General features: G+C 42.8%; 1 protein-coding gene across 1 annotated transcript in view; it reads right to left on the bottom strand.

The window, feature by feature from the left end:
* RASSF7 (Ras association domain family member 7) overlaps positions 1-24,169 on the bottom strand; it is a 124,915-nt gene extending 100,746 nt beyond the window's left edge. Inside the window, exons 1-2 of the mRNA XM_082270623.1 lie at positions 24,144-24,169; positions 14,565-14,649 (exon numbers count right to left, since the gene is read on the bottom strand). The gene's annotated coding sequence lies outside the window, so the exon portion shown is untranslated. The remainder of the gene's footprint in view (positions 1-14,564; positions 14,650-24,143) is intronic.
* Between the last annotated feature and the right edge of the window lie 531 nt (positions 24,170-24,700).

The following is a 24,700-nucleotide window of genomic DNA, read 5'->3' as shown; positions in this document are numbered from 1 at the left end:
TATTTCTGTAATTTAAGATCTTGCCCTAGAAAGGTTTTTATTGAATAGCGGAATAGAAAATATGATCCAAAAAAAGTGTATGTATATCACACGTACACAACCACACTAGGCCCCAATTACTATTGTTTGTACCCCTAAAAGGCTAGATGAGGAGTAGGGGGAGTATGGAACAGGCAGCACCCTCAAACCTTCAGAAGTATGAGATGAACCCCAACAACTTGGAAAGGTGGATCTCTCTCACACGTACCGACACAGACTATCCCGCAATTCAATTGATCCTCAAAGGTTTTTATTGAATAGCGGAATAGGAAATATGATCAAAAAAAGTGTATGTATCTCGCACGTACACAACCACACTAGGCCCCAATTACTATTGTTTGTACCCCTAAAAGGCTAGATGAGGAGTAGGGGGAGTATGGAACAGGCAGCACCCTCAAACCTTCAGAAGTATGAGATGAACCCCAACAACTTGGAAAGGTGGATCTCTCTCACACGTATCGACACAGACTATCCCGCAATTCAATTGATCCTCAAAGGTTTTTATTGAATAGCGGAATAGGAAATATGATCAAAAAAAGTGTATGTATCTCGCACGTACACAACCACACTAGGCCCCAATTACTATTGTTTGTACCCCTAAAAGGCTAGATGAGGAGTAGGGGGAGTATGGAACAGGCAGCACCCTCAAACCTTCAGAAGTATGAGATGAACCCCAACAACTTGGAAAGGTGGATCTCTCTCACACGTACCGACACAGACTATCCCGCAATTCAATTGATCCTCAAAGGTTTTTATTGAATAGCGGAATAGGAAATATGATCAAAAAAAGTGTATGTATCTCGCACGTACACAACCACACTAGGCCCCAATTACTATTGTTTGTACCCCTAAAAGGCTAGATGAGGAGTAGGGGGGGTATGGAACAGGCAGCACCCTCAAACCTTCAGAAGTATGAGATGAACCCCAACAACTTGGAAAGGTGGATCTCTCTCACACGTACCAACACAGACTATCCCCCAATTTAACTGATCCCCAAAGGTTTTTGATTAAATAGCGGAATAGAAAATATGATCCAAAAAAAGTGTATGTATATCACACGTACACAACCACACTAGGCCCCAATTACTATTGTTTGTACCCCTAAAAGGCTAGATGAGGAGTAGGGGGAGTATGGAACAGGCAGCACCCTCAAACCTTCAGAAGTATGAGATGAACCCCAACAACTTGGAAAGGTGGATCTCTCTCACACGTACCGACACAGACTATCCCGCAATTCAATTGATCCTCAAAGGTTTTTATTGAATAGCGGAATAGGAAATATGATCAAAAAAAGTGTATGTATCTCGCACGTACACAACCACACTAGGCCCCAATTACTATTGTTTGTACCCCTAAAAGGCTAGATGAGGAGTAGGGGGAGTATGGAACAGGCAGCACCCTCAAACCTTCAGAAGTATGAGATGAACCCCAACAACTTGGAAAGGTGGATCTCTCTCACACGTACCGACACAGACTATCCCGCAATTCAATTGATCCTCAAAGGTTTTTATTGAATAGCGGAATAGGAAATATGATCAAAAAAAGTGTATGTATCTCGCACGTACACAACCACACTAGGCCCCAATTACTATTGTTTGTACCCCTAAAAGGCTAGATGAGGAGTAGGGGGAGTATGGAACAGGCAGCACCCTCAAACCTTCAGAAGTATGAGATGAACCCCAACAACTTGGAAAGGTGGATCTCTCTCACACGTACCGACACAGACTATCCCGCAATTCAATTGATCCTCAAAGGTTTTTATTGAATAGCGGAATAGGAAATATGATCAAAAAAAGTGTATGTATCTCGCACGTACACAACCACACTAGGCCCCAATTACTATTGTTTGTACCCCTAAAAGGCTAGATGAGGAGTAGGGGGGGTATGGAACAGGCAGCACCCTCAAACCTTCAGAAGTATGAGATGAACCCCAACAACTTGGAAAGGTGGATCTCTCTCACACGTACCAACACAGACTATCCCCCAATTTAACTGATCCCCAAAGGTTTTTGATTAAATAGCGGAATAGAAAATATGATCCAAAAAAAGTGTATGTATATCACACGTACACAACCACACTAGGCCCCAATTACTATTGTTTGTACCCCTAAAAGGCTAGATGAGGAGTAGGGGGAGTATGGAACAGGCAGCACCCTCAAACCTTCAGAAGTATGAGATGAACCCCAACAACTTGGAAAGGTGGATCTCTCTCACACGTACCGACACAGACTATCCCGCAATTCAATTGATCCTCAAAGGTTTTTATTGAATAGCGGAATAGGAAATATGATCAAAAAAAGTGTATGTATCTCGCACGTACACAACCACACTAGGCCCCAATTACTATTGTTTGTACCCCTAAAAGGCTAGATGAGGAGTAGGGGGAGTATGGAACAGGCAGCACCCTCAAACCTTCAGAAGTATGAGATGAACCCCAACAACTTGGAAAGGTGGATCTCTCTCACACGTACCAACACAGACTATCCCCCAATTTAACTGATCCCCAAAGGTTTTTGATTAAATAGCGGAATAGAAAATATGATCCCAAAAAAGTGTATGTATATCACACGTACACAACCACACTAGGCCCCAATTACTATTGTTTGTACCCCTAAAAGGCTAGGAGTAGGGGGAGTATGGAACAGGCAGCACCCTCAAACCTTCAGAAGTATGAGATGAACCCCAACAACTTGGAAAGGTGGATCTCTCTCACACGTACCAACACAGACTATCCCCCAATTTAACTGATCCCCAAAGGTTTTTGATTAAATAGCGGAATAGAAAATATGATCCCAAAAAAGTGTATGTATATCACACGTACACAACCACACTAGGCCCCAATTACTATTGTTTGTACCCCTAAAAGGCTAGGAGTAGGGGGAGTATGGAACAGGCAGCACCCTCAAACCTTCAGAAGTATGAGATGAACCCCAACAACTTGGAAAGGTGGATCTCTCTCACACGTACCAACACAGACTATCCCCCAATTTAACTGATCCCCAAAGGTTTTTGATTAAATAGCGGAATAGAAAATATGATCCCAAAAAAGTGTATGTATATCACACGTACACAACCACACTAGGCCCCAATTACTATTGTTTGTACCCCTAAAAGGCTAGGAGTAGGGGGAGTATGGAACAGGCAGCACCCTCAAACCTTCAGAAGTATGAGATGAACCCCAACAACTTGGAAAGGTGGATCTCTCTCACACGTACCAACACAGACTATCCCCCAATTTAACTGATCCCCAAAGGTTTTTGATTAAATAGCGGAATAGAAAATATGATCCCAAAAAAGTGTATGTATATCACACGTACACAACCACACTAGGCCCCAATTACTATTGTTTGTACCCCTAAAAGGCTAGGAGTAGGGGGAGTATGGAACAGGCAGCACCCTCAAACCTTCAGAAGTATGAGATGAACCCCAACAACTTGGAAAGGTGGATCTCTCTCACACGTACCAACACAGACTATCCCCCAATTTAACTGATCCCCAAAGGTTTTTGATTAAATAGCGGAATAGAAAATATGATCCCAAAAAAGTGTATGTATATCACACGTACACAACCACACTAGGCCCCAATTACTATTGTTTGTACCCCTAAAAGGCTAGGAGTAGGGGGAGTATGGAACAGGCAGCACCCTCAAACCTTCAGAAGTATGAGATGAACCCCAACAACTTGGAAAGGTGGATCTCTCTCACACGTACCAACACAGACTATCCCCCAATTTAACTGATCCCCAAAGGTTTTTGATTAAATAGCGGAATAGAAAATATGATCCCAAAAAAGTGTATGTATATCACACGTACACAACCACACTAGGCCCCAATTACTATTGTTTGTACCCCTAAAAGGCTAGGAGTAGGGGGAGTATGGAACAGGCAGCACCCTCAAACCTTCAGAAGTATGAGATGAACCCCAACAACTTGGAAAGGTGGATCTCTCTCACACGTACCAACACAGACTATCCCCCAATTTAACTGATCCCCAAAGGTTTTTGATTAAATAGCGGAATAGAAAATATGATCCCAAAAAAGTGTATGTATATCACACGTACACAACCACACTAGGCCCCAATTACTATTGTTTGTACCCCTAAAAGGCTAGGAGTAGGGGGAGTATGGAACAGGCAGCACCCTCAAACCTTCAGAAGTATGAGATGAACCCCAACAACTTGGAAAGGTGGATCTCTCTCACACGTACCAACACAGACTATCCCCCAATTTAACTGATCCCCAAAGGTTTTTGATTAAATAGCGGAATAGAAAATATGATCCCAAAAAAGTGTATGTATATCACACGTACACAACCACACTAGGCCCCAATTACTATTGTTTGTACCCCTAAAAGGCTAGATGAGGAGTAGGGGGAGTATGGAACAGGCAGCACCCTCAAACCTTCAGAAGTATGAGATTGTGTTCACTGTACCCCACAAAGATTGAGTTCACTGCACCCCACAATGATTGTGTTCACTGCACCCCACAAAGATTGTGTTCACTGCACCTCACAAAGATTGTGTTCACTGTACCCCCCAAAGATTGTGTTCACTGCACCCCACAAAGATTCTGTTCACTGTACCCCACAAAGATTGTGTTCACTGCACCCCAAAAAGATTGTGTTCACTGCACCCCAAAAAGGATGTTGTTCACTGCACCCCAAAAAGGATGTTGTTCACTCCACCCCAAAAAGATTGTGTTCACTGCACCCCACAAAGATTGTGTTCACTGCACCCCAAAAAGATTGTGTTCACTGCACCCCAAAAATGATTTTGTTCACTGCACCCCAAAAAGGATTTTGTTCACTGCACCCCAAAAAGGATGTTGTTCACTCCACCCCAAAAAGATTGTGTTCACTGCACCCCAAAAAGATTGTGTTCACTGCACCCCACAAAGGATTTTGTTCACTGCACCCCAAAAAGATTGTGTTCACTGCACCCCAAAAAGGATGTTGTTCACTGCACCCCAAAAAGGATTTTGTTCACTGCACCCCAAAAAGATTGTGTTCACTGCACCCCACAAAGGATTTTGTTCACTGCACCCCACAAAGATTGTGTTCACTGCACACCAAAAAGGATTGTGTTCACTGCACCCCAAAAAGATTTTGTTCACTGCACCCCAAAAAGATTGTGTTCACTGCAGCCCAAAAAGATTGTGTTCACTGCAGCCCAAAAAGATTGTGTTCACTGCAGCCCAAAAAGATTGTGTTCACTGCAGCCCAAAAAGATTGTGTTCACTGCAGCCCAAAAAGATTGTGTTCACTGCAGCTCACACACAGAAAAATGGATGTGGATCACTGACACCTGCCTATCTCCAATCCCACACCACACAGCAATATCGATTGTAGTTTGTAGAACACAGTTTCCCTAAAATTCAGCAGACTCTGTCCCTAACAGGATTGAGAAGAGATCGTAGATCAGGATTGAGTGCAGACCCCACCCCCCACACAGCAATATCGATTGTAGTTTGTAGAAGACACTGACCCTATAATTCAGCAGACTCTATCCCTAAAATGCCTACAACTCGCCCTGCCTAAACACTCCGACCTGTCCCTCAATTCTATCCGGACACAAATGGTTTTTTCCTGCCTATCTTTCCCTAATCAGCAGCCAGCACGTTGATGTGTGCTCTGTCCCTGAATCTAAGCAGCATAATGACGCCGCTGCGGCTGCCTCGAACTTATAAAGACTTGGTCACATGCTTCAGACGGCCAATCACAGCTACTGAGACATTTGCAGGCATGGCTGGGATGGCTTAAGGCACACCAGTTAAACGATTGTTGATTGGCTGTTGAAAGCCCGCCATGAAAAGAGCGCCAAAGCATGCAAAACCCGGAAATAAAACGACCGAACACGGATTTTTACCCGAACATACAGTAAAGTGTCCGTGTCCGTGTTCGGGTACAAAAAATCCAATTATTCGGTACGAACACGAATAATACAGTCCGTGTTCGCTCAACACTAGCCGCAAGCGGTCACATGCGGGTGCCCATAGTAAAGATGCTTGGGCCAGGGAGGGAGGACACGGCTGGGATAAGCACACTGTTGGATCGTGGGACCAGTGTTAATTTCGTCGACTAAAACCGACTAAAACGTTTTAGTCGACTAACACAATTCAGATGACTAAAATACGACTAAAACTAAAATGGCATTTTAGTCTTAAGACTAAAATACGACTAAAACTAAAATGGCATTTTAGTCAAAAGACTATAACTAAAACTAAATCGAAATTTGCTGCCAAAAATTAACACTGGTGCATGCTCAAAGCATAAATAATAACATATTCGATTTTTCACTCCAGGACCAGCAGTAGTATATAATGAGTTTGGAAATTGTAGAGAAATGCTTAAATAATGCATTACAAATTACAATTGAACTACACCCATTTCATTATAGATGACTAAAATGAGTTTTAGTCGACTAAAATGTAGGGCGTTTTAGTCGACTAAAATATACTGCAGTTTTAGTCGACTAAATACGACTAAAACTAAAACACTTGCAGAAGACTAAAATAGGACTAAAACTAAAATGCCATTTTAGTCCTAAGACTAAGACTAAAACTAAATTGAAATTTGCTGCCAAAATTAACACTGCGTGGGACAGATGAGTGTCTGTTTATTAAATGTCCGCAGCTACAGTTTTTGTAACTGCTGACTTTAAATTTTTCACTTAAGAGACTGGAGCTCAGCTTTATTATTTGACAGAAAGTCATGGGAAGCTCTCCCAATGGAACACAGATGGCAAAAATAAATCCAACAGGGGGCTGTAATCTTCCTTTGCTCTATCCAAAATGAAAAAAAAAAAAAAGTTTTATCTTTAGTTCTGCTTTTGTTCATAGATAAATTGTTACAAAATTGTGCAATAAAAAAATAAAAATAAAATGAAAAAGAATTTAGGTGGGATCCGCACTTTTGTTCATTGAATTCAAAGTGCTGTCATGTATTGAGACATCACAATCATTTGAATGGGCTTCCTAAAGGCCTGTACACATTATCAGAAAATCGGACGAAAAATACAGTATCGAAGCGATTATACGAGAATCTCATCATTACTACAGAGCTTTCAGGTGCCGTTCAGGACAGTTCATCTAAAATTATCCAATGGGACAAGCACACATTTTTTTCTTGTACGATACTAGATTGTACAAATTTCTTTTACCACTTCAGCTTCGGAAGGTTTTAGCCCCTTCACGACCAGGCTATTTTTTGCGATTCGGTACTGCGTTACTTTACCTGGCGATTGTGCGGTTGTGCGACTCTGTACACAAATAAAATGATGTCATTTTTTCCCATAAATATGGATTTTTGTGGTATGTGATCACCTCTGTGATTTTTATTTTTTGCGCTAGAAACAAACAAATACCAGCAATTATGAACAAAAAAAAAAAATCAATAATTTTTACATTCTGCTCTAAAACATATCCAGTAAAAAAAAAAAAAAAATCTAATTTCTTCATCAATTAAGACCAATATGTATTCTGATACGTTTTTTTGACAAAAAAAAATCCCAATAAGCGTATACAGTAAAACCTTGGATTGCGAGCATAATTCGTTCTGGAAACATGCTTGTAATCCAAAGCACTCTTATATCAAAGCAAATTTTCCCATAAGAAATAATGGAAACTCAGATGATTCGTTCCACAACTATTTATTCATAAGTCTTTCAGTTTATAGTCTATATACAAAGATTATAGCAATGTGATAGGTTGTGTCATCATAAAATGTCCATCCACAAATGGCGCCTCCACAAGGGGATTAGAAGCAAAATCCAGCAGGAGCTACAGAGTATAAAAGAGAAGAGAGGAGCCTCTAAGTGTAGCAATATGGGGACATTTAATGAAGGTACAACATTTAGCAAATCACATGGTTGATGATTAAGAGGCACATCTAAGTATGCAGGCATCCGGGGTAAAGATGTCCACATCTTTGAACCACTGGCTCTCACCGATGTCAGTCTGCAATTGTGATTGGGAAGACTACCCTGCAGTAGAGTGATCTGAAAGCGAGACTTTGAATCGCTCGTGGAGCGCAGCGTGGAAGGGTGTGATGAAGATGGCAGTGCGGAGGATGGTCTATGTGGACAGCTTTACCCCGGATGCCTGCATACTTAGATGTGCTTGTTTTAATCATCAACCATGTGAGCTGCTAAATATTGAACCTTCATTAAGTGTAACAATATTGCTACACTTAGAGGCGCCTCTCTTCTCTTTTATACCCAGTTGTGACATGACGCTACTTGTATATCAAGACATTGCTTGTATATCAAGTCAAAATTTATTTTAAAAATGTGCTTGTCTTGCAAAGCGCTCTCAAACCAAGTTACTCTCAAACCAAGGTTTTACTGTATATTATAAGTTATAGGGTGTACACAAACTATGGAATATTTATATGGAATTTTTATTTTTTATTTTTTTTTTACTAGTAATGGCGGCAAATTAGCGACTTATAGTGGAAATGCAAATCCCGGAGGAAGTCACATGATCGTGACAATACGCGTGGGAGGGGTCAGGTGACAGAGGACTGTGTTTCTGGAACATATGAGAGCATACGGGAGCTGCTGCCCGGTTGGATGATTTTTTAAAGCACACTGTCTCAAGTTTTAATGTAATTGGATATTATTCAATAAATGTGAAACCTTTATATACTACACAAAAGAAGTGTATCTTTTATACTGAGGGGTCGTGGAAAACAGGTCTAAACTGGAGGTGAGTGCGGTGGTGAAAGGCGGTGGTAGTCACCACACAATTGTATTACCTGAAATCCACATTGCATCTGTGAAGGAAGAAAAACTGCGGAATATGAGAAGCACATTTAAAGGGGAAAATATTTGAAAGAAGAAACTACTACTACTACTAACTGAATTATAGTCACCTGGGACTGTCACATTTATTTTATTTTATTTATTGTACATGAGAAAGTTTGTCACTGAATAATGATAGCAGTTTTGTCGTTTGAAAGTAAGGTTTTGGTTTAAAAACATGAATTGGATTGCACACTGATAGACGCAACCAACATTTTTGATTTTATTTTGGTTGCAGTTGTGGGAACACAATTATTTGGTTGCAGCCATAAGACACCGGGTAGAAGTTAGGGAGCGCGGGATAATCCACACCTGTTTTATTACTCCTCACTTACTGCTATGCCCAGGTCCATGCTAAGGGCAGATGCCACCCGATGCGGCAATTTTTGCTGGTGTGGACACTCCGGTCTTAATGCCCCACAGGATCTTCATGAGTGCTGCAGGAGGTGGACAGGACACCTCAATTGCCCTCATTAGCACTGCAGCCCTGCTTATGCCCCACTGGAACAGGAAATAGATGGAGATCTCCCCTATGGGGACACAGAGTGTGTGGACCTCTCTCAGGTTATTATTGTTATATCCGTACAACCAATTTATTTGTCCTGGAACTTTAAATGAGGCACAACACATACAACCAATGAATAACTAGTTTCCAACATGAATACATTGTTATTTAATAAATTAATAATTATCACATACAAAAGAAGGAAACAAGTTGATTTGTAATGAATCTATATTAATGCATTTCATACATATTTAGATATACTGTTATGTACAGTATAATCCAACTGTCAATACATGTTTACCTCTTGAAGACCAGCTGCCGCACTTTTGCTGCGGCAGGTGGGCTCAGGGCCATCTTACCGAATGGGCATGCTGGGAAGTTGCCCGGGGGCCCCACTTGCCCAGGGGGCCCCACCTGCTCAGCGACCCAGCCTCAGGTAAGCATTAATCCCAATTCCTGTGTGCATTCCGCTGCCGAACTTAGCAGGTGGCAAGTGCCTGTCGGCCCTGCGCTGCTGTCAGGCTACTTGGGCCCCAAAACGGGAACAAGCACACACAGAACAGCCAAGTCTGACTCCTGTCCATGTGTGTGTTCACCGGACCCAGCCGCCAAACTTGGAAACTGTTATTAGCCTGGCACTGCTGTACCAATAAATATCGCCTTATCAATAATTTGCATTTTTATTCTCATGGGTGATTGTGTAGGCGGGGCTCCAGTGCACTGCATTGCCCGGGGCCCTATAATGCTCTTAAGATGGCACTGGGTGGGCTCTATTACGCAAAACAACGTACCTGTACGTCGTTGCGTGCAATAGACAGTGGGGGCACCCACGCCCTGAATGGCCACAGCAGTGGGGCCAATCAGCGGGTCAGTGATCGCTCCCCATAGAGACAGAACGGCGGTCTGCCTAATGCCTATGTAAACAAGGCAGACCGCTGTTCTGTCACAGATGAACACAGGGATCCTGGGTTCCTGCTATTTAGGAACACAGATGTCTGTGTTCATCTAGTGAGTCCATCCCCCACACAGTTAGAAAGCATCCCCTAGGGACAACGTTAACCCTTTGATCACCCCTGGTGTTAACCCCTTCCATGCCAGTGTCATTAGTACAGTAACAGTGCATATTTTTTAGCACTGATTACTGTAGTAAGGTCACTGGTCCCTCCAAAAGTGTCAGTTAGGTGTCCAATCTGCCCGCCGCAGTGTTGCAGTCCTGCTAAAAAAAACTGCGGATCGCCACCATTACTAGTAAAAAATAAAATAAATAAAAATAACAAACCTATCCCCTAGTTTGAAGACGCTATAACTTTTTGCGCAAACCAATCAACATACACTTATTAGGATTTTTTTTACCAAAAATATGTTGCAGAATACATATTGGCCTAAAGTGATGAAAACATTTTATTTATTTTTTATTTTTATTGGCTGTGTTTTATAGCAGAAAGTAAAAAATGTATTTGTTTTTTTCAGAATTGTTGCTTTTTTTTTTTGTTTATAGCACAAAAAATAAAAAACGTAGAGGTGATCGAATATCTCCAAAAGAAAGCTCTATTTGTGGGAAAAAAAGAAATTCTATTTTATTTGGGTACAGCAGTTGTCAGGTAAAGTAATGCAGTGCCGAATTGCAAAAAATGGCGGGGGGTAAAACCTTCCGGTCCTTTTATTGTTGTCTGTCTAACTGTCGGTTGTCTGTCCCTATAAGAGGTGTTACTGAGACAAAAAGTGACACAGATGGTAATACAAACTTGACCGAAGTTCCAACCCTTCCACGCCTGACCTAATCTCTAAAAAGCCCCTGTCACATTGTCCATTCAAGGCCCATAACTCAGCCCAGCTATACTCACCTTCACAGAGTTCCCTTACCTTTCCTCCAATGCAGCTGTTGCAATACTTTTTTGTTGCCTGGGTTTGAAACTGATGACACAAACCCCTCCATAATGTGGTAATGTTGGTGCCTTGTGATTGGCTGCTAAGCATGATGGGAGGAGGTAACATGTACCCCAATATGGAAGCTGTTCTGTGATGGCGATGACAAGCAGGTGTGGTGGGGGGGAGTGCTGTGATGGTAAGTGTATGTGCGTCAGGGTGGGCTTTAAAGGCGTAGTCTTAAAGTCTGAAAAATGTACCCATATTAATGAGATAAAAGATGTGCATTTATGAAATGTTTGCAATAAAACCTGCAGAGCATTACATCTGTGATCAACGTGTGATGGGTGCAATGCTCAGGCTCCTGCATGGTTTACTTCCTAGGCCTAGGTCCACACAGAGGTAGAGAGTGTATTCATTATGGGGCTGGAGGAAGTAAACAATGGACTATGTGTGGTGACCTCACCAAACTTGTACCGGTGTGATCTGTGACCCCTTCTAAATCAATGGCGGATAGGACTTGTAGTCTTCCTGTGCACAGATCCCTGTAAATGCATGACATGGGTGTGCAGGTAGAGCCACACACAGCCAGACTAATTCCAAACAACAGGATGCACCATGGAGAAGCACCTTGCCATTCGGGTAAGGGAGGGAGCAGTTTGAGGATGAGCAGTTGGGAAATGAAACCATGTGTCCTGTTACATCATAAATATGGTTGTAACATGAAAGATGATCTCAAAGGTGCACCATGCCATTACCATCTCCTTCCCAAGCCTAGTGGCGGCTGGTGCTCCATGGGCCGGGGGGCAGGGGGCGGCAGGCAGACCACACCATAACCCCCCCCCCCCCCGGACCACATCAGCTCGCCAGCTTGCACACCCCCCCCGCCATCGCCGGCTCACTTACATGAAAGCACTAAAGATGCCCTGGAACACTCATGCCTGGCCCCATAAGAAGCCTCCCATCAGCTTCATCTCCGGCAGCGACTTCGCTGGTGTCTCCTCCCTCCTCCTCATTGGTCATTAGCATGGCCTCTCCTTTTGGCGAATCGGGAAACGGGTCTCATGACCCGATTCCTGGTTGGCCAGGAGGAGGATCCATGTGACAATAGCGAATTTTCATTCGCTATTGACACACAACTGCGTAGGCAATGGGCCCCGAGCCCACCCTTTTTTTTTAGCCTGTTAGAGCGTCTGGCTCTAATCACATGGTTAAAAAAAAAAATCCCCATTGAACTCCATACGTCCGGCGCCCCACATGTAGATTAGGGGGCCGGACGCATGGATGGGGGGCGGTGCCCCTGCGCCCCATATACACCAGCCGCCACTGCTCAAGCCTATTCTGAGACTTTGCTCCTATATGTAAAAATCTAATTTTTTTTTAGCAGACACCCTATAGAATAAAATGGTGTGTGTTGCAATTTTTTATGTCACACTGCATTTGCGCAGCGGTTTTTTAAACACAATTTAATATAATAAAACGCTTTCATGAATAAAAAACAAAACAAAAACAAAACAGTAAAGATAGCCCATTTTTTTGTATAATGTGAAAGATGATGTTTGTTACACCAAGTAAATAGATACCTAACATGTCATGCTTTAAAATTGCGTCTGCGTGTGGAATGGCGGCAAACTACAATGCTTAAAATTCTCTATTGGCGATGCTTTAACCACTTCTGGACCGGAAGGATTTGCCCCCCCCCCCAATGACCAGGCCATATTTTGCGATTCAGCACTGCGTTAATTAAACGGACAATTGCGCACGCTGTACCTAAATAAAATTAATGTCCTTTTTTTCCCACAAGTAGAGCTTTCTTTGGTGGTATTTAATCACCTCTGCGGTTTTTATTTTTTGCGATATAAACAAAAAAAGAGCGACAATTCTGAAAAAAAAAAACAATATTTTTCACATTTTGCTATGCTATTTACAACAGCTGACCGTTCTTGTCTCTCAGTGGGGAACGATTGCGGGTGTCAGGCGGCAATCGGAGCTGCCTGCCCGCTGCATCGGCTTCCCCGCTGATGAGCGGGGGCAGGAGCGCGTATAGCTATGTATAACTTTGTCGGTTTGCCCAGGAGCGGCTGGCGGCAGGCAGTCGTAAAGCGGTTAAACACCTTTACAGGTTACCAGTCTAGATTGGCACAGAAGGGCTGGCGCTAGAATTATTGCTCTCGCTCTGACATTCGTGACAATACCTCACATGTGTGGTGCGATCACCATTTACTTATTCGTGCGGGAGTAATGTATGTGTTTGCATTTTCGCGTAAGCACAGTGAGACGGGGGCATTTTTCCTTTTTTTCTTATTATTTAATTTATATAAAACATTTTTTTGTTGGGTCTATCAGACCCCATGTCTCTCCTCTGGCCCCTCATCCAGCCAATCAGACAAAGATCAGTCTGATCGGCTGCTTTCCTGGCTGCTGGTGGCCAGGTAAACAAAGGGGTGGAACGGAAAGTGACCAAATACTCGTCGCTCCTGGTTTCCAGGGTTACAGAGAGAGGGGAATGACATCAGTTCCTTTCTCACTGTACAGGGCAGCCATTGCCACCAGCCGCATCACTCCCGGCCTCAGCGATGGGACCGGAAAGCCCAGAAGAGGCGGCAGTGGGAGGGGGGTGCCTATTCGCCAGTGGGGAAGCTGATCCGCCACCGGGCACCCACGATTGCTCCCCGTGGAGAGGTAACGGCGGTCTGTTGTTGTAAACACAGTAGACTGTTGTTCTCTCAGCAATCTTCACAGGGCTCCTGTGTTCCTCCTATTTTGGATCACAGGTCCCTGTGTTGATTCCATAAGCCCATCCCCCCACAGTTAGAAAACACCCCCTAGGCATACATTTAACCCTTCTTTAGTCAGAGATGCACAGCTTGTTTTAATCTACAAACATCCCATACCTTTTAAGGCTCATACACACGATCAGAATATTGGATAAATGATCGTCCTTTTTTTTTTTTTTAATGCTAATCTCATATCAGAAATGAAGAGGTTACTAAAGTTACGAATATTATTTGACGAAAGAATACAACTTCGGAAGCGATGTAACAGGTTATATTGTATTGTCATGTATTCTTTAGTGTCTGAGCATGCATGGCCTTGGTCACTCGATTTTTAATCGGACGAATAATGTACTGATTGAATGAAAAACGTTCTTCTGGTATTGTACGAGAACATTTTTTAGGATTGTCCCTTCGGATAATTTTGCTTGAACTGTCGTGATCGGCTCTCGAAAGCTGTGTACTAATGATCAGATCATCGTACGATCGCTTAAAAAGCGGTATTTTTCATCAATTCTACAAGCCATTAATCTATAGGAAGTCAATTTTATTGTTTATGTATGTTCTTCACATAGAATACACCTTTGCAGATCTCTTAAAGGGTTAAAATGTATGTAAGAGGCAAACCTAGTTTATTGGGGAGGGTGTAGAACCAAAAAGAACAGGTCTGTTATTTAAAAAGAAAAAAGACCAGTTTGGTGAACTCTGCATATTCAGCACCTACAGAAGTCCTGGAAATCAAGTTCCTCCAACAATGCAACTTTGAGAGTTTAAAAGAAAACATTCCACAAGACTGATTGTAAAGGTCACAGCGCTTCCAATGACTAAGTGCACCTCCCACACTTCTCCCATAGACAGGCCACCTATACAGAGCTCATCTGTAATAAACAGGCAAACATATGCATTAGACGCGCTAATCTGTGCAAAAATTGTAACCCATAGCAACCAATTACTTTTCAATTACTGAAGTCAGGTTGGTTTAGGTCTCATTCTTGAAGCTATGCGCACAAGAAAAAAAAAAAAAATGTCACCATGGCAACCAATCAGAATCCTTGTTTACAGTCAAATCCTGTGCTGCAGAAATGACATTTAGAAGCCAACAGATTGCACTGTCCACTAAATGAAAAGTTTCACATTAGCACACTTTAGCCACTTGTCTACCCGGACAATTTTTACATTTTATACCCACATGTTAAAAATATGTATTTTGTGTTAAAAATTACTTCAAACCCCTAAATAATTATATACATTTATTCCTGAAAGCAGAGACCCTGGAGAATAAAATGGTGGCAGTTGCAATTTTTATATGTTGCACAATATTTGAGCAGCTATTTATGAAACAATAACATTTTATTGCAAACAAACGCTATACAGTAGTATATCAGATTTTTTAGTAAAGCATAAAAGATGGGGTGTCATCGAATAAATAGGTACCAAACATGTCAAGCCATAGTGCCGGTTCACATATATGCGATGTGAGGCATTGCATGTGATTCGCAGCACACTGCTGTGCAAATCACATGCGATGTCTGTGCAATGCAAATTCAGCCATACAGATTGCATGGCTGAATTTGCATCGCATTCGGACCAAAGTTGCGCAGGACCCTTTTTTTGGTCCGCACCAGAATCGGATCGCATGGGTGTTCACACCTATGCGATCTGATTCCTGTCTGAACTGACAGTTCACACTGCGATATGTGAACTGATCTGGGGGTGTCGTTAACTTTGTATTGACACTCCCAGCAGTTTGCATATGGCAGTGTGAACTACCTGCGAGTTGGGTGCGATTCGCAGGGTTCCCGCATCGCACCAATGTGAACCGGCACTTAAAGTGATTGTAAAGTCTCGTCATTTTTATTTTATTAAAAACAGCAAACATGTTATGTTATACTTACCTCCTCTGTGCAGCTGGTTTTGCACAAAGCAGCCCCAATCCTCCTCTTCTCGGGTCCCTCTTTGGTGCTCCCGGTCCCTTTCCCCCCAAGAAGCTTGCTATGCGGACAGTGCCGAGCCAAGCCGCAGCTTTGTGTATCCATTCAGACATGGAGCCGCAGCCCAGCCCCAACCCCTCTCTCTCCTCATTGGCTCACTGAATTTGTTTGAGAGCAGGGGGAGCCAATGGCGCCACGCTGCCATCTCAGCCAATGAGGGAGAGTCTCGGGCAGCTGACATCTCCTGCAACATCGCTGGATCGAGATGGGCTCAGGTAAGTATTAGGAGGGCTGATGCACACAGAAAGCTTTTTTTAAAGTATATAAAAAACCTTCTGACTTTACAACCACTTTAAAAATTGCATGCTCCAATAAATTCACAAAAAAATCCTCATTACTTACAATTTCTCCATATGCAACACATTTACATGTTATTAGTTTAGAAGTATAGCAGTATTAAACCCAAAACCAAAAATGTAATCTGTTGCAGCTTACCAATCATTAGGTGTGGTGGCCGCATTCCTTTTCTTTTTTGTAGGCTTTTCTTCCCCTTTACTTTTACTTGGTGATCTGATCAATAACAACACCTCCTGTATTAGACTGCCTCCACTCTGCATGAAAGAGCACGGGGGGACCTTTAGAGCCGGTTCACATTATTGCGGCTGCGGAGATCGCATGTAATTTGGAGCGCACTGCTCCTTCATTACATGTGATCTGATGTGCGGATGAAAATTCAGCCATACACTTTGTATGGCTGAATTCGCACTGTATCTGTACCAAAGACGCACAGGACCCTTTTTTTCAGCCGCATCAGGATCGGATCGCACAGTGGTTCACACTTGTGCGATCCGATCCTGTGCGAACTGTCAGATCGCACTGCGATATGCGATCAAACTGGGGGTGTCGGTAACATTTAATTGACACCCCTGCGTATCGCATATGGTAGTGTGAACTGCCTCTTGTGCGGATGCGAAGCGGGAACAGGCTACGAATTTGCAGCCTTCCCGCATCGCACAAGTGTGAAGCGAGCCTTAGACAGCAGCATTGCACAATATTTGAGAAGCTATTTATGAAACAATAACATTTTATTGCAAACAAACTCTATAGTATTTCCTTTTTTTTAGTAAAGCGTAAAAGATGGGGTGTCATCGAATAAATCAATACCAAACATGTCAAGCCTCAGTGCCGGTTCACACATATGGGATGTCAGACATCACATGTGATTCGGAGCGCACCGCTCTGCAGATCACATGCCATGTCTGTGCGTTGCAAATTCAGACATACAGATTGTATGGCTGAATTTGCATCACATTCGCACCAAAATCGCACAGGACCCTTTTTTATTGGTCCGCACCAGAATCGAATCGCATGGGTGTTCACACCTATGCGAACCGATTAATGTCTGAATTAACAGTTCACACTGCGATATGCAAACTGATCTGAGGGTGTCGTTAACTTTGTATTGACACTCCCAGCAACTCGCATATGGCAGTGTGAACTGCCTGCGAGTTGAATGCGATGTAGGAACCCACAGTGAATTCGCAGGGTTCCCGAATCAGTGTAAATCGGCAGTAAGATTTCTGCCCGGCCCTCCACTGCAGCTATGTAATCAGCAATACACCTCCCTTCTGGGTTTAAAAATCACAGGGAGGATAACCTCCTGCTCTAAACAGTACAGCCATTTACCGTGGTACTTAGAAGACCTGGGAACCACCGTGGAAACCACCAGCAGGGGAGGAGCGGGGTTGTTGCACCTTCAGAGTTCACTTTTATTTGAAAGATCTTTGCTAAAAAATCCATCTCTAAACATTAATAGGAAGCAATCTTGCCTTCTAAAATCATTGGGAGCCAGCAGTCTCTTACAGGTTAATGCAGCTGGCCCCACCAATGACATGCTGACATTTCTGCCCCCGTCCAACAGCAGCCTGTAGGCTGATGCCTCGTCAGATAGCTGATGTAAACATCCCCGGGGGGGGGGGGGGGGGTGATGATGGCAGGAGGTACCCATCACTCATGCTAAGATGAGAATGGAGACGGGGCTAAAAAAGGTAAACCAAGAAAAAAAAAAACAACTTTTAGGATTGGGAAAGAGGAGAAGGTTCAAAAGATGCACGCTGCTTGGCCATGTTCTCATTGCAGTTTGTGATTTCCTATACTAGTGACACCTGTTCCCCTTCATTTCTTGTTCTGGTGTCAGAGGGGTGTCACTAGCTTTGCCACCTGGCCAGTATTTCACCAGCAAAGCTGGAAATTCCTGCCAGCCATTCACAGTAACTCCAACAGTCACTGTATTCCTAAGAAAGCAAGGCTCGGAATGGGTGCCCCATCTAATATTCCTTAAAAATGCCAGATGGCTTAAATTAGAACTATAGGCAATTTATTTTTATTTTTTTTCATTTTGGATATAGTAAGGGAAAGTTATAACACCAGTCAGATTTTTTTTTTTTTTCGCCATCTGTGTCCCATTGTGGAGATTTCCCTTCACTTTTTGTCTCAAAACTAAACAGGAAATAAGAGGAAATCCCTCCAAATTAAGGGAATTCCTTGGGGACCCCCTGCTCACCAGAACCATACCTCAAAACTTTTTGAGATGGGAATGGAGGACGCCTTTTAGCAAAAGTATGTAGGCATAGGACACACCCCCTAAAAGGAGAATTCTACAAAAAAAAAAAAAGATTAAAGTGATACAAAAGTCTCATTTTGTTTCCTCCCCTGGTTTCAGCAAGTCTTTTTTCTTTAAAAATAATAAACATACATACTAGCCTGCTCTGAGCAGTGGTTTTGCACAGAACAGCCCAGATCCTCCTCTATTTGGGTCCCTCGTCGGCTCTCTTGGCCCCTCCCTCCTGTTGAGTTCCCCCACAGCAAGCAACTTGCTATGGGGGCACCTGAACCGAGCCGTAGCTCCGTGTGTTCTCTCTCTTGATTGGCTAACTGACTTTCATTGACAGCAGCGGGAGCAAATGGCACCGCTGCTGTGTCTCAGCCAATCAGGAGGGAGAGTCCCAGATCGCTGAGGCACTCGTGCACTTTGCTGAGTCAAGATGGGCTCAGGAAGGGGGGGCTGCTGCACGCAGAAGGAAGGTTTTTTATCTTAATGCATAAAATGCATTAAGATTAAAAAAAACGTCTGCCTTTACAACCACTTTAAACTCACAAGTGCTTTTATTTTACCACTACTATTCCTTTACATTGGCTTTTGACATTTACAAATACAGCAATTTAGAAATTGGATGAAAGGTTTAGCACTGGGAAACACTTGGGCAAATGAGGAGGAAAGAGTGACAGGGGGACTTTGTTCCAAATCAGAGACAGTCCCTCGAAATCAGGGACAGTTTGGAGCTATGACAGAACTAGTGTCCCAAATAGAACATTTCCACTCTATTACTTTTCTGAGGACAACCCAAAATTTGGGGATTTTCTTTTACTTTCCTTTTCGATGATAATGGTAAACAGCACAATTAGATTGAATCCCTTCACCGCTTGCCGACCGCCCACAGTATATTTACTGCGGCAGTCAGCCCCTCCTGGGCAAAGCGACGTAGTACTACGTCGCTCGCCCAGGAGCCTGCAGGGGGCGAGCGCGCACCGCCGGAGGCACGCTGCCGCTCGTTCCCCTGCATCCCCGCGCAAGTGACCGGCAGCTCCGATGTCCGCCGGTCACTCGCGATGTCCCGCTGGAGAGGTAGAAAGGCAGGCGGCTGATGTAAACAAAGCCGCCTGTCATTCTCCCTGGTGTAACTGCAGAGATCATACGATCCTGCTGTGTAGGATCGTATGTCTCTGTGGTTACATCACAAGCCACCCCCCTTTACAGTTAGAATCACGCCCCTAGGGACACACTTAACCCCTTGATCACTAATAAAGTTAACCCCTTCCCTGCCAGTGTAATTTTTATAGTAACAGTGCATATGTATAGCACTGATTACTGTAGTAATGTCACCGGTACCTCCAAAAGTGTCAAAAATGTTAGTCAGGCGTCCGATCTGTCCACCGCAATGTCGCAGTCCCGCAAAAAAAAAAAAAAAAAAATCGCAGATCGCCGTCATTACTAGTTAAAAAGAAAAACAATAAAAATATTTACTTAGTAAACGCAATAACTTTTGCGCAAACCAATCAAAATACGCTTATTGCAATTTTTTTTTTACCAAAAATATGTAGCAGAAAACAATTTGGCCTAAAATGTTAAAAAATTTGATTTTTACTTTTTTTTTTTGGGGAATTTCATATAAAAAAAAATTAAAAATATTGCTATTTTTTCACAATTGACGCTCTTTTTTTGTTTATAGCGCAAAAAATAAAAATTGCACAGGTGATCAAATACCACCAAAAGAAATCTCTGTTTCTGGGAACAAAAGGATGTAAATTTAATTTGGGTACAGCGTTGCACGACTGGGCAATTGTCCGTTAAAATCACGCAGTCCCAAATCGCAAAATAGGCCCTGGTCTTTGAGCAGGAATATCCTCCGGGGCCTAAGTGGTTAAGCTGGATACACACTATCCAACCTTTGTGGTTAGATTTCCTTCAGATTTACCTTTTCTATGTAGTGCAAGGGCCTGCCAGATTGCATACAAATTGAAAGTGTTTAGGTTTGACCTCATATTATATGGTTTTGGTAAGTCAAAAAGGAAAAAGTCTTCAGAAAATCTTATAGTGTGTATGGCCCATTAGGCCCTGTTCACACCTGAGCGTATTTCAGCTCGTAAAACGCTCATCTGTGAAGTCTCAAAACGCCCAACAAGCAAAATCCCATTCATTTCAATGCCCCTGTTCACATATGAGTGTTTTGTCTCCAGAAGAAAAACGCCTGAAGCTCATGTACTTTTTGGCTGATTACTAGAGATGTACCGAACTGTTCGCCGGCGGACAGTTCCCGGCGAACTTAGCATGTTCGCGTTCGCCGCTGCGGGCGAACATATGCGATGTTCGGTCCGCCCCCTATAATACATCATTGAGGCAAACTTTGACCCTGAACTTCACAGTCAGCAGGCACATTTCCAGCCAATCAGCATACCTCCCTCCCACACCCTCCCACCTCCTATAAATAAGCAAGGGCAGCATCCATCTTAGATCATTCTGAAGCAAAGTGTTAGTGAGAGCAGGGAGAGTGCTGCTGCTGCTGTTAATAGCTAGGGACAGTTGTTAGTCAGTGTTCCTGGTCTTGCTAGTCAGTGTTCTTGGTCCACTACTGCTGTAAGGACAGCATCCTGACAGCACCCCAAAAAGCCCTTCTAAGGGCTGGTATTTGTGTAATTTTTTATATATATATATATATATATATATATATATATATATATATATATATATATATATATATCTGGTGTCCCCAAAAGCCCTTTTAAGGGCTGGTAATTGAGTTTTTTCTTTTTATATATATATATATATATATATATCTAGTGTCCCTAAAAGCCCTTTTAAGGGCTGGTAATTGAGTATTTTTATATATATATATATCTATTGTACACTGCAGTTGCCTGCCCGCTGTGTGTGAGAGGCCACAGACCCACCACAGACTGTACTGTGGGCACACCACACTCATTTCGGGTGGCACAGGCACAGGCACAGTACCTTGCATTTTAAAAAATATTTTTTTTTTCCTGTGTCATAATTGCAGTGAGTGCTGTGTCAGGTCCACAGAGTGCACTGTACCCACTGCAGTGCACTGCCCACCACTGATATATATACGGTGGCACAGCATCTTGTTGCAAATTGAAAAAAAAAAAATATTTTTTATTATTGCAGTTGCCTGGGCTGCCAGTGACTGTCAGGTCCACAGAGTGTACTGTGCCCACTGTAGTGCCACTGCGTGCCCACCCACCACTGATATATATACGGTGGCACAGCAGCTTGCAAAGTAAAAATATATATATTTTTTTATAATTGCAGTTGCCTGGGTGCCAGTGACTGTCAGGTCCACAGAGTGTACTGTGCCCACTGCAGTGCCACTGCCCACCCACCACTGATATATACGGTGGCAGGCATGACTTTTTTTGGATTAGTGTCTGGGGGGGGGGGGTCTAAAAAGCGTACCTGTGAAGTTTCAGCTCTGTAGCATGTCCAGAACCAGAAAAAAAAGATCATATAGGTGTAAAAGGGGTTCCCACCATCCCTGCTCTACTTAAAAATTATCTTTTTTTCTGGTTCTGGACATGCTACAGAGCTGAAACTTCACAGGTACACTCTTCACAGGTACACTTTTTAGACCCCCTAGACACTAAATCACACAAAAATGTTCTTAAAAATTGTCATTTTTGATAGAGAGCCAATTATTGGAAAAATTAAAAAAAAAAAAAAAAAAAAAAAACTTAAAAAAAAAAAATTTCTTTGTATTTATTGTCTGGGGGGTCTAAAAAGTGTACCTGTGAAGTTTCAGCTCTGTAGCATGTCCAGAACCAGAAAAAAAATAGAATTAGGGTTAGGGCTAGGGTTAGGGTTAGGGCTAGGGTTAGGGTCAGGGCTAAGGTTAGGGTTATTTTTAGTGCTTAGGGTTAGAGGGTTAGAGTTAGAGGGGTAGGGGTAGGGCTACTAACTCTAAACCTAAGTATCTCACCGTAACCCTAACCCTAGCCCCTAACACTAAACCTAACCCTAACCCTCTAACCATAACCCTAACCCTCTAACCTTAACCCTAACCCTCTAAGCCTAGCCATAAAAATAACCCTAACCCTAAACCTAACCCTAGCCCTAACCCTAACCCTAACCCTAGCCCTAACTCGTATTTTTTTCTGGTTCTGGACATGCTACAGAGCTGAAACTTCACTGGTACACTTTTTAGACCCCCCAGATGCTAAATCCAAAGAAATTTTTTATTATTTTTTTTTTTTTTTAATTTTTCCAATAATTGGCTCTCTAACAAAAAATTACAATTTTTAAGAACTTTTTTTGTGTGATTCAGTGTCTGGGGGTCTAAAAAGTGTACCTGTGAAGTTTCAGCTCTGTAGCATGTCCAGAACCAGAAAAAAAATTAGAATTAGGGTTAGGGTTATTTTTAGTGCTTAGGGTTAGACGGTTAGGTTTAGAGGCGTAGGGGTAGGGTTACTAACTCTAACCCTAAGTATCTCACCGTAACCCTAACCCTAGCCCCTAACACTAAACCTAACCCTAACCCTTAAAGCCCAGTTCCTGTCCCATTTTGGTCGGTTCTGGTCTGTTTGCGGTTGTTTGCGGTGCGTTAAGCGGGGAGTTTGGTCTGTCACTGTGAAGCGGGCGTAACCCTTACACTACCTGATCGATGCAACATCATACCTGATCGTATACACACACTGGATGTTTTAAAGCACGTTATTCCAAACAATTTAGGAATGTTAGGTGATTTATGCCCTTTGTGGAATAAAACCCGACTCTGCGTCAACTACGTAATTTTCCATGGGAGTTGCCATGGATCCCCCTCCGGCATGCCACAGTCCAGGTGTTTGTCCCCTTGAAACAACTTTTCCATTACTATTGTGGCCAGAAAGAGTCCCTGTGGGTTTTAAAATTCGCCTGCCTATTAAAGTCTATGGCGGTTCGCAATGTTCGCCGGTTCGCGCACATTCGCCGATGTTTGCGTTCGCCGTTCGCGAACGGCGAATTTTATGTTTGCGACATCACTACTGATTACAAGCATTTTTGTTAGATGTCAATGCCTTCCTCCAAACACTTGCAAAAAACGTCTGTAAAAAGCCCAAAAAAATGCCTAAAAACGATATGCTCAGGTATGAATGGAGCCTTAACGGGGGCACAGACAGCAATAACAATTGACCTCTACTCTATCCAAAAATAAAAAGAAAAAGTTTTCCCTTTTTTACAAAACAAGGTCCATGAAGACAAAGTTTGGGGTGGAGGAGCTTGGCTGGCCTACACCGAGTCCTAACCTTAACTGATAGAATACCTTTGGGATGAGTTAGAGCGGAGACTGTGAGCCAGGCCTTCTATTCGACATCAGTGTCAGCACTTCTGGAAGAATGGTCAAACATTCCCATAGACACACTCCTAAACCTTGTGTACAGCCTTCCCAGAAGAGTTGAAGCTGTTATAGCTGCAAAGGGTGGCCCAACTCAATATTAAACCCTAGGGAATAAGACGAAGATGCCATTAAAGTCCATGCATGTGTAAAGGCAGGCGCCCCAATACTTTTACTTATATAGTGTATCTTTTAGCAATGCAAAAGAAGAAAGCTGTCAATGGATGAAAGTACTGAACCCCTTCAGACACATTAAAGGAAATATCACGCTGAATCTCTTTACTTACCTAGCCAGGGAATAAGTTGTTTATCTGAAATCAGCATGCAAAGTTGAGAGTTGAATTCAGCTCGGCTGTCTAGCGTGCCACTTGTTACTCAGAGTGGTGGGTGGGCATCACTTTGTAAGAGGGGGCTTGTGGTTACCAGGGACACCCAGGATTTAAAAAGAAGTTGGCGACCAATCAGAAAAGATGTGAGTGTGTGAGGTTGTATTTGTGTGGGGGACAACAATGTGTGCAGGAGGATGGATGAAGAGTGGAGGAGGGTGAGGGGGCACTGTGAAAAGGTCTGGGGGGAAAGGTCCTGCAAACCAAAAGCATCAAAGCAGCATTGGAAGAGAAGGCAGGCAGAGATAAGAGAACACAACAGAAACTTTCCTGGACATAAGACAGAAACTACTACAACCCAAACAGAATATTAAGTGAAAGAATTATCATCGATTACATTTATTCATTTATCTATTGATTAATCTATTGCATGTAAATGTATTCTGAACTTTGAAGACAAAAGTATAACTTTTAACTTTCAAATGTTTTTATTGAAGGAAATAAAGACAATACAAACT

The sequence above is a fragment of the Pelophylax lessonae genome (assembly GCF_965119305.1).
Source record: "Pelophylax lessonae genome assembly, chromosome: 10".
NCBI lineage: Eukaryota > Metazoa > Chordata > Amphibia > Anura > Ranidae > Pelophylax > Pelophylax lessonae.
Note: the sequence above shows the minus strand (reverse complement) of the source record. Positions and strands in the feature narration are given on the sequence as shown.